Here is an 11158-nt window from a genome sequence, read left to right as displayed (position 1 = left end):
GAAGAATGAGCATAGTGTGTGTGTGTGTGTGTGTGTGTGTGTGTGTGTGTGTGTGGACAGAACTGGGGCCCAGCCAGGAAAGACAAGAAGTGGGGCAGGGAGAGGAGAGAGGATTTTTAGCACATGACAAAAAGGCCTCAGTTTCTCCCAATTAATCAAACAGAGAAGGACTAGCTATTACACCATTATGTATAATTGCAAAAACCTAGAAGCAACCTAAGTTTCAAACAATAGGAAAATGGCTAAATGGTAATGCTAATGGGTAAGCTACTGGCACTCACCAATACCTGCCTCTTTGAAGCTCCATTGTGGGTGGTATTGGGGGTGAATGAGCTCTGAATGTTTGTGTCTACTCCCTCACCTCTCCCCCAGCACTTTCTAAATGAGCTTTACATGAAAAACAGCCATGTCCAGCCCAGATTTTCCCTCTTCCCAGAAGCCCAATACTCATTCACTGACCAATGTTTGGTTAAAGTCATGAGGTTCCAAGACTGCTTGCCATCTTGGGGAGGGGTTGGAGGGAGGGAGGGGAAAAACCGGAACAGAAGAGAGTGCAAGGGATAATGTTGTAAAAAATTACCCTGGCATGGGTTCTGTCAATATAAAGTTGTTTTAAAAAAAATCATGAGGTTCCAACCTAAATAGAGATGGTAATGACAGAAGATCATTGTCATTCATCATCATCATGTTTTTATCTTCCCATTGGGAAGTATGGAAGGATAGAGTTCTAGTGAAAGGAATAAATTGTAGCCAGGGATACAGAAGGATCAAGTCCTTCTGTGTCTGAGAACTTCTAGCCTGCTCAGAAGCTTAATCACAGCTCCCTGGGCAGGGACTATATGGGAACTCCATGAGCTATGGGGTCAGGCACAGTGACCAGAAGGGATTGTGGGGAGGTCAAAGGCTGCAGCAAAGAGCAATGATCTTTCCAGCCAGAGAGAGCCTATTAGAAAAGGGACTTCATTGGAATAAAGGTGCTGCCCACTGCTCCCTCCTATGGGCTCTTTTTCTACCTGCTAACAAAAAAAAATTTTTTTTCAAGTGATCTAATTATTCTCTCTGTTTCTGTCTCTCTCTCTCTCTGTGTGTGTGTGTGTGTGTGTGTGTGTGTCTTTATCTCTATCTCTCTATCTATCTCTATCTGTCTCTGTGTCTCTGTGTGTGTGTGTGTCTCTGCCTCTTTGTCTCTGTGTGCCTGTCTCTCTCTGTATCCCTGTCTCTCTTTGTTTCTGTCTCTCTCACACACAAAATATATGTATATTTATAGAACGTGACTGATAGAAATAAGAGACAAAGAGGCAGAGAGCATTACGCTATTATGTTATATCATATTATATTACCTTATATTTATTATATCATCTATTCTATTCTATTCTATTGCTATTTTTTTTGTTCCTTTTCTGTATGAATGATGGTTGAATTTCATTTTTAAATAAGAGATTTGTTTGTAGCATTCTCTGGATAGTGATAAATGAGCCCAAGAAAGGTAGTTGTAAGGCAGCTATTTCAGAATGTTGTCCAATTCCAGACTTGGAGGAGGAGAGTATGGAGTGTTCAGCATGGAAATGGACTCTCTCTAGCATACAAGACATTTCCCTGAATTTCTACAACTCTTTAAGTTCCTCATTTGTTTCTGTCAAAGGTGATTCTTGGGAGGTGTGAGGCAATTGGGATTAAATGACTTGTCCAGGATCACACAGTTAGTAAATGTCAAGTATATGAAGCTGGATTCAAATTCAAGTCCTCCTGATTCAAGGGCTTGTGCGCTATCCACTATAGCGCCACCTAGCTGCCCCAGTCAAGGGTGATTTTGAAGTGGAAAAATAGCCTAGAAGAGTAGGATGGAGGAAGAGGTGAAGAGGAAGACTTCTGGTAGCATAAAGGGAAGAATATCAGACTTGGAGGAACAGAGACCTAGATGTGAATCCTGCCTCAGATGCTTTATACCTATGTGACCCTGAGTGGATTATCTATCTCTAGGAGCCTCAGTTTCCTCATCTGTAAAATGAAGACATTGGATTTGCACACCTCTTGAAATCCCTTTCTGTTCTAAATCTGTGATCCTAAGATTGGGAATGGGGTGAATAATACCATATGAGTCAAGTCTATGTCTCCAAGGTGTCTAGTTCAAGTCAGAGCCAGGACCTTTGGGGCAGGAGGCGTATGAGTCAAAGATTTTTCCATTTGCCTTTAATAAGTTTCAATTCTGTAAAAAGAAATCTTGCATTTTGGCACTTGCTTCTACAGAGGTTCACTTTGTCCTAGTATTCTTTGGACCTCATTCTCATTCTCATGGGCACAGCCTGGCAGCTCCCACAGGGATTTGTTTTACCAACCCCCCACAGGGCAGCCTTTCTTTTTCATTGGAGGAATGTCCTAAAATCAAAAAGTCATACTGGGAGTTTAAGCTCCTTTTCTTACAACTGAGGAAATCAAGACCCAGAGAGAAGACCCATTGTTCATGGATCACAGTTCCAATGTGGACTCCAAATCTCTTTATGACTTCTGCTACTATCTATATACTCAGAATTAGAACCCACTTATCATTCATGTAATTCTCATATCACTAGGGCCCTACATTCATTTTAAAGAACTTTTAGATTCCTCTGGTTTACTTTCCCCCTCCCCCAAATAATCCAGGAATATTATCATTTGATTTCACCCAGTAGATTGTCAGCATCCCCTTGCAAGCACAAGAGACACAAAGATCAGCAAATGAACAGGTTTGTTTATAGTTCAGATTAAACAGGGCTCACAATATTGCTTATGGAAAATAACCATAATTCCCTTGTGAATGTCCTCCCCAAAGGCTTGCTTAAAGCTTTGATCAATTGTAGTCATTCTCTTGGAAGGTTCCTATCAGGCACTACCTCTTGTGTAACTTCTTAGTACATGTCTCTGATTGAGGCCCTCAAGGTCACTCCTTGTTGATGTCCTCAGGTTCAGTTGCCCTAAATCTTTGCTTGGGACTGGACTATATGTTCCTATATCCTATAGTTCTCAGCTCTGAGTACCTGGAAGTATCACCATTATCTCCTCTGTCCTGACACAGTTTGTCCATTGTCCTAAGTGGCATTTGATTGATCCATAATTCTCCAGTAGATGGCATTAGTCTTCCTCTACCCCTTGTGGACAGAAGCATCCCAGACAGAAGTCATTAAAAAAAAAATCAGAGTTCCCTTTTCCTGATGGAGATGCTTGGTTTCCTTGCAAACAGCTTTGAACGTAGGGCTGTAAGGGGCCTAGTTCCTAATTTTTCCTTCTGCTTTGGTTCTGCTAATCTCTGATCCCAGGGGAATATGCCTTTGAGATATCCTTCAGACCTTTCAAGTAGATTTCCATCTCGGGTATCAGAGATACACCCTTAGTGTAGTCAGCTTCCTGCCTACTTCACTGTCTTTTCCAGGTCAAGATATTAGCAAATCTAATTCAATATGCTTCCTGGTTGTCCCTTCTGGGTATCAAGATTTACTGGAACCAACTAAGCAGATGATTCACATCTACCTAGGGTGTCCCCCTTACCATTCAGGGAAAGGGATGGGATTGTGAGAAGCTAAGAAGCTCCCCAGCATGGTCACATAGACGAGAGAAAATAATTGTAAAATAAGACCATTGTCTCATTAGCTCTTTAAGTATTTAAAATGAAGGGAAGAAAAAACTGGGGAGCCTTAATTCTGTCATAAAGACTCATATTCTTCCCTTAACAGCTACCAAGTTCTCATTCCCCTCTATCCAAGTCTTCCTTTCCATCCATATCACTAACAACAAAATCTGACAGGCTATTAAGTGGATTGCAATTGAAGAGGAGTTTCAAGAGAAGAGGTGCTCTGTGAGCAAAGCACAAGAGGTGCTTAGGGAAAAATATAAGCCCTGGGGACCTCGGCCAAGCTGCCTGTTTTAAAGTTAAGGCAAAGAACTGGAGCAGAGGAGACAGATTAGAGGGGCAGAACAACTCAAGAAAATCCATGATGGAAGGAAGGATAGAGTAAAATGCAAATGGGAAGATGAAGGAAGTTGAAATGCAAATGAAACAGTTTTATTGGTTCTAGAAAATGAGAAAGAGTCTTCAGAGAGGAACCTCTTAAAAAAGCAATGTGCATGTGTCTGTATGTATATGTATACACATATAAATTTATACACAAGAGTGTATATGTACATGTACATATATACCTGTATAATCACACTTATATATGCGTATCTATTCACCTTCTATGCATCTATTTATCCTTCTATCCATCTATCTATTCATCTATTTATCCTTCTATCTATCTATCTACATACATACCTATATGACTAAAAATACCTAGATATATACACATCAATGTTTCTGTACATGTATATATCTATATATGTTCACATCAATACACATATTTATGTATGAATATACAGATGTCAAAAAAGTTAAATGAATAACTGAGTTGAAAGGATTTCTTTGTGAATGCAGAAAGGTATTGGCAACCCAGGATCAAGCCACCAGAAGTAACAAGTTATCTTTAAGGAGTTTGGACTCAGAGGCTGAGCTTGATTAATGAAGAAAGCAGTAGGAAATGAGCTATATATGACACTTTAGGAAAGATAGAAAAGAAAAACTTTTTCTTACCCAATACCTAGATAACCACAATCTGGTGGCTAAAAGCTACAACACTATAAATATAGACCTCAAAATATCCTGGAGAATTCAACCAGTAAGCTCTATTGAATTAGAGAGTTATCATGGCCTAAATTATTGCATTTGATCTACAAACTGATTTAGATAGTATTTATTATTATTATTATTATTTTAGCCCAATCATGAACACTGGGTTGTCTTCCAAAATTGATCTTCCTTTATTTATTTATTTATTTATTTATTTATTTATTGCTGAGGCAATTGGGGTTAAGTGACTTGCCCAGGGTCACATAACTAGAAAGTGTTATATCAAGAATATCAAGGGAATTAAATTTTTAAAAAATGCAAAGAAAGGTGGCTTAGACATATAATTCCTAAAACTGTATTACAAAAATGTAATCATCAAAACCATTTGGTACTGGCTAAGAAATGGATTCATAAATCAATGGAATAGTTAGGCACACAAGACACAATAGTCAATGACTATAATAATCTATTGTTGATAAAACAGTTTGATTCCAGCTTTTGGGATAAGAACTCACTATTTGGCAAAAATCGCTGGGAAAACTGGAAAATTGTATGGCAGAAACTAGGCATTGACTAATCTCTCACACCCTATATGAAGATCAGATCAATACAGGTTCATGATTTAGACATAAAAAGGATTTTATTATAAGCAAATTAGGAGAGCAAGGAATTGTCTACTTGGCAGGTTTTTGGAGAAGAGAGAATTCATGACCAAAGAAGAAATAGAGAACATCATGAAAAACAAAATGGATAATTTTGATTACATTAAATTAAAAATGTTTTGCACAAAGCCAATTCAGTCATGATTAGAAGGGAAGCAGAAATCTGGGAAACAATTTTTACAGCCAGTGTCTCTGATAAAGGTTTATTTTCTAGAATGTATAGAAAATGAAGTCAGATTTATAAGAATACAGATTATTGGCCAAAGGATGTGAACAGACAATTTTCAGGTGAGGAAATTAAAGTCATTTATGCTCATATAAAATGCTCTAAATCACTATTAATTAGAAAAATGAAAATTAAAACAACTCTGAGGTATCACCTCACACCTATCATATTGGCTTAGATGACAAGAAAAGACAGTGATAAACACTGGAGGAGATGTGGTAAAACTGGGACACTAATGCATTGTTGGTGGAGTTGTGAACTGATGCAACCATTCTGGAGAACAATTCTATAATTAAAGGACTATCAAACTGTGCATACTCTTTGATCCAGCAATACTACTACTGGATCTGTATCTGAAAGAATGATTAATAGTCATAGCTATTTACTTTCTTTGTGTGTATTTTTTTTTTTTTTGGTAAGTGAACTTCCAGATATCTTAGACATTTTGTAAAAATTTTGAATGAATTTCTTTGTCTATATCTGTTGGGTTAAACAAATAGAGACAAATTAATGTTTGTTTTTATTGGATTTTATTGGTAATGTACAGAAAGGCTGCTGATTTTATGAGTTTAATAGCTCCCCACTTTCCTGAAGTTTTTAGTTGTTTCAATTGATGTTTAATTCAATCTCTATGATTCTCTAAGTGAACCATCTCCTCTTATTTGAATATGATTTTCTTGATTGCAGAGACTGCTTGTCTTGTTTGTTTGTTTTTTCTCTTACCTCTAGTGCCAACACTTTGTTTTGTACATAATAGGTCAGGCAGTCAAAACAAGCATTAATTGCACACTTATTATGTGTCAGGCTTTATGCTGAGTATTGGGAGCAAAAAAGTACAAGTTATATTCAGAATGGATGGATATTAATATCAGAAGGAAGGCATTGGGAGTTGAAGTGGGGGGAGAAATCCTCCTATAGAAAGTAAGATTTGCATTATTAATCAGAGAAATGCAAATTAAGACAACTCTGAGATACCACTACACATCTGTCAGATTGGCTAGAATGACAGGGAAAGATAATGCGGAATGTTGGAGGGGATGTGGTAAAACAGGGACACTGTTGCATTGTTGGTGGAGTTGTAATGAATCCAACCATTCTGGAGAGCAATCTGGAACTATGCTCAAAAAGTTATCAAACTGTGTATACCCTTTGATCCAGCAGTGTTTCTACTGGGCTTTTACCCCAAAGAGATACTAAAGAAGGGAAAGGGACCTGTATATGCCAAAATGCTTGTGGCAGCCTTGTTTGTAGTGGCTAGAAGCTGGAAAATGAATGGATGTCCATCAATTGGAGAATGGCTGGGTAAATTGTGGTATATGAATGTTATGGAATATTATTGTTCTGTAAGGAATGACCAGCAGGATGAATACAGAGAGGACTGGCGAGACTTACATGAACTGGTGCTGAGTGAAATGAGCAGAACCGGGAGATCATTATATACCTCAATAACGATACTGTTTGAGGATGTATTCTGATAGAAGTGGATCTCTTCGATAAAGAGAGCTAATTCAGTTTCAATTGATCAAGGATGGACAGAAGCAACTACACCCAAAGAAAGAACACTGGGAAATGAATATAACTGTTTGCATTTCTGTTTTTCTTCCTGAGTTATTTTTACCTTCTGAATCCAATTCTCCCTGTGCAACAAAAGAATTGTTCGGTTCTGCACATGTATATTGTATCCAGGATATACTGGAACCTATTTAACATGTAAAGGACTGCTTGCCATCTGGGGGAGGGGGTGGAGGGAGAGAGGGGAAAAACTGAACAGAAGTGAGTGCAAGAGATAATGCTGTAAAAAATCACCCTGGCATGGGTTAAAAAAAAAAAATTAAAAAAAAAAAAAAGAAAGTAAGATTTGAGCTGAGTCTTGAAATACCTAAGGAAGCTAAGAGGGAGGGGAGAGGAGAAAACACTCCAGCTATGAGGAATGCCCTGGACAAAGGCCCAGAATTGGGAGATGATTGAACCACTGAATATGTGGAGAGGAGTAAAATATAAAAATGTTGGAAAGATGAGAAGGGGCCAGGTAGTGAAGGGCTTCAAATGCCCAGACAAGGATTTTGTATTTGATTCTCTTAGAAACAGGGAGCCACTGAAGTTTATAGAGTATAGTCAGAACTTCATTCTAGGAAAATTACATTGGCAAACAATTCTAGTATGGTTTGGAGTGAAAAGAAACTTGGAGTCGAGAAACAAGTTATCAATAATGCAACAAGAATCTGTTAAGGCGATGGCCATGTGAATGGAAAGAAGGGAGTGTTTAAGATAGTATGAAGACAGAAGTAACAAGGCTTGGTAACAGATTGGGTAGTGAGTACAAATGAGGGAGCAGAGTTGCAAGCCTGAGTGAGACTGGGGAAATGATGGTATTAGGAATATTATGAAGAAGGAAGGTTTGGGGGCAAGATAATGAGTTCTGTTTTGGACGTGTGTTTGAGATGCCTGAGGAACATTCAGTTCAAGATGTCCAAAAGGCAGATGGTGATATGAGTCTGAAGCTCAGGAGAGATCTTTAGGCTGGATAAACAAACTTGGTAATCAAATGCATAGAAATAATCAGGGGACACGATGAAACAGTCATGCAAGGAAGTATAAAGAGAGAAGAGAAAATGATCTAGGTCAGAACTTTAGAAGAATTGGGGGGGATTGTGATGCATATTTAGTGGGCACAACATGGATGAAGATCCAGCAAAAGAGATTGAGGAGTTGTAGTCAGACATATGGGAGAACCAGGAGAGAACAATGTCACAAAATCATAGGAAGGGTAACCAGGAAGGGATGATTCTCAGCTATGTCAAAGATTTCAGAGAGATTAAGAAGAATGAGGACTGATAAGAAGCCATTATATTTGGCATTTAAGAGATAATGGGATAAAAAATTATAAAATTATTTACATAACTATATATATAATATGTATATGTACATATGCATATATATATATATATATATATACACACACACACATATGTGTGTGTATACACCACATATATTCACCAGTAACTTTAGAAAAGGCAGTATCAATAGAAATGATTAGAAACCAGATTGCAGATCACTTAGAAGGAAATGAGGGGAGCAGCTAGATCGCACAGTGAATAGAGCACCAGTCCTGAAGTCAGGAGGACCTGAGTTCAAATCTGATCTCAGACTTAATACTTCCTAGCTGTGTGACCCTGGGCAAGTCACTTGACCCCAATTGCAAAAAAACAAAAAGAAAGAAATGAGAGAGGATGAAGTACAAATATCCAGTATAATGTTCTCAAGGAGTTTAGATGAGAAAGGGAAGAGAGATGTGGTATAGTGGCTATTGTCAATAAATGAGTCAAGTGAAGCTTGGGTTTTTATTTTGCTTTTAAAAAATATATTTCTAGATGATTTTTTTTTAAATTCTTAAGCTAAGGAAGAAAGGTAGGGAAAGGAGGATGAATGCTGAATTTTGGCTTCAGCCTGCCTGAATTTTCCTTAGGTCAGGTAGAACTAAAGAGTGAGATGGAATGTTGAACAGATCTTTGATTAAGTCTCTGTTGACCAACTTAGGTCGGTCAGATATAGAAGTTGATGATGAGGGCATCAGGATAATCACATTACAATCTGACCCAGTTGTCCTTGAGTGACAATCCATTAAGTGTATCAGTCATTGGGAGCAAGCACTCCCCAAAAAACAAAACAAAACATGGGGCAAAGCTCCTTTATCAATTACCATCTTTTCCAGTGCATCCATTTTGGTGTTGTCAGAGACGAGTCAGCCCAAAACCCTGCACTAGCTGCCTACCACGAATCCCATAAAGCTGCAGCCTATGAAAGCTGTATTCTGAGTCCTTTGGATCAGGTGCTTCTCTAAACCCCATTTCTCTATCAGCTGCTGAGAGACAATGTCACCAATTCCCATCAGGAAACCAGTCATGACAATCTGTACCTTCCATGATTAAGATCAGGGAGCCATGGGTGTATTTGTAGGCAGAAGGGAAGGAGTCAGTAGACAGAGACTGGATATTAACTATTTAAAGATTTTTTTCATTCATTTATTCCCTTCCTATGCTTATTACCTCAATTTCTTTTTCTTATTGATCTAGCTAGTATTTATAGAACTATATCATATCAGTGATGATGGTGGACACCCTTACTTTACCACTGATTTTACTAGAAAGACCTCTAATATAAAAATTCATTATAAAATAAAATAAAGCACACATTAAGTGGGGAAAAAAAGATCTCAAATATGTCTTGATTACATATTATATATGGATACTATTTAATATGCTAAAGAAAGATCCACTTATTTCTATGCTTTTTGGTGTTTTAAACTTTAAAAGATATTACATTTTGTCAAAAGTCTTTTTTGCATCTATTTTATGGGATGATTTTCAGGATTTTATTAATATTCTTTTTTAGGCTTTTAATTTTTCTAATAATGAATCAATTCCTGGAATTGGATTTATATTCCTGATGTAAATCCAACTGGTCATAATGTATAATCTTTCATATGTTGCTGTATCTTCTTTGCTAATATAATATTATTTTTATATAGGCACTCAAGATATTTGTATACAGACTTCTTTCTCTGACTTTTTGTTTCTGTTTTAGGTGGCAAGACCATATTTGTTTCATAGACAGAGTTTGGTAGAATGTCATCTTTCTCTATTTAAAAATATTAAAAAATATATAAAATTATTTTTGAATATTTTCTTGAATTTGCTAGAATTCTGAAATTAAATTATTTAAATTCTTTATTAATTATTCTTATAATCTGAGCATGTTACTTTTTTTGGTAAATATTAAATCCATTAGTGATAAGGTTTTGTCCATTATATAATTGGACCCAGTTCCTAACAATTTCCTAAATTTCACTTTTATTTATTATTTTTGTTGTTCAGTTTCAGTTATGCCTGACAGTGAGCCTTCTTTTGGGTTTTCTTGATAGAGATACTAGAGTAATTTGTCATTTCCTTCTCCAGTTCATTTTACAGATGAAGAAACTGAGGCAAGCAAAGTTTACACAGTTAATAAGTGTTTGAGACCAGATTTAAACTCATGTCCTCCTGATTCCAGGCCTAGCCCTCCATCCACTGCACTACCTAGCTGTGTAGTCATTGGTTTGTTTTCATTTTTTATTTTTGACAATCTTAACTTTATTTCTTTCTCTCTGTCTCTGTCTCACTCAGATTATCTCAGTTTGTCCATTTTTCCCCTAAAAGACTAGCTCCCAGTTTTTTTTAATCAATTCAAAATATTTTTGTTTTGTTTTGCTTATCTTGTCTTTGATCTTCAGAATTCCTTTTTTGTGTTGAGTTGTTTTGAAAAATTTGTTGCTTTCATACTTTTTAAAAGGATTTACTTCTGGATGTTTTTGTTTGGTTTTCCTGATAGAATGTAAACTCTTTGAAGGCAGGAGCTATCTTATTTTGTCTTTATATTCTTTAATGCCTGACAGGATACCTAAGGATAGTAAGCACTTAATGCAAGATTGCCAATGATTGGTTGATTGGTGTGACTGGATAGGACAAGTTGTTACCCTCTTATACTCATTAACCACTTAATTTACCCTTGAAATACTAACACAAGATAAATTCAATGAGCTCTGCACCCTTTGTAAGGATGTCTCAGGAAGAAAAAAATTGTTCATGCAAAGTATCA

The sequence above is a fragment of the Antechinus flavipes genome, chromosome 5, assembly GCF_016432865.1.
Source record: "Antechinus flavipes isolate AdamAnt ecotype Samford, QLD, Australia chromosome 5, AdamAnt_v2, whole genome shotgun sequence".
In the NCBI taxonomy this organism is placed as follows: domain Eukaryota; kingdom Metazoa; phylum Chordata; class Mammalia; order Dasyuromorphia; family Dasyuridae; genus Antechinus; species Antechinus flavipes.
Note: the sequence above shows the minus strand (reverse complement) of the source record.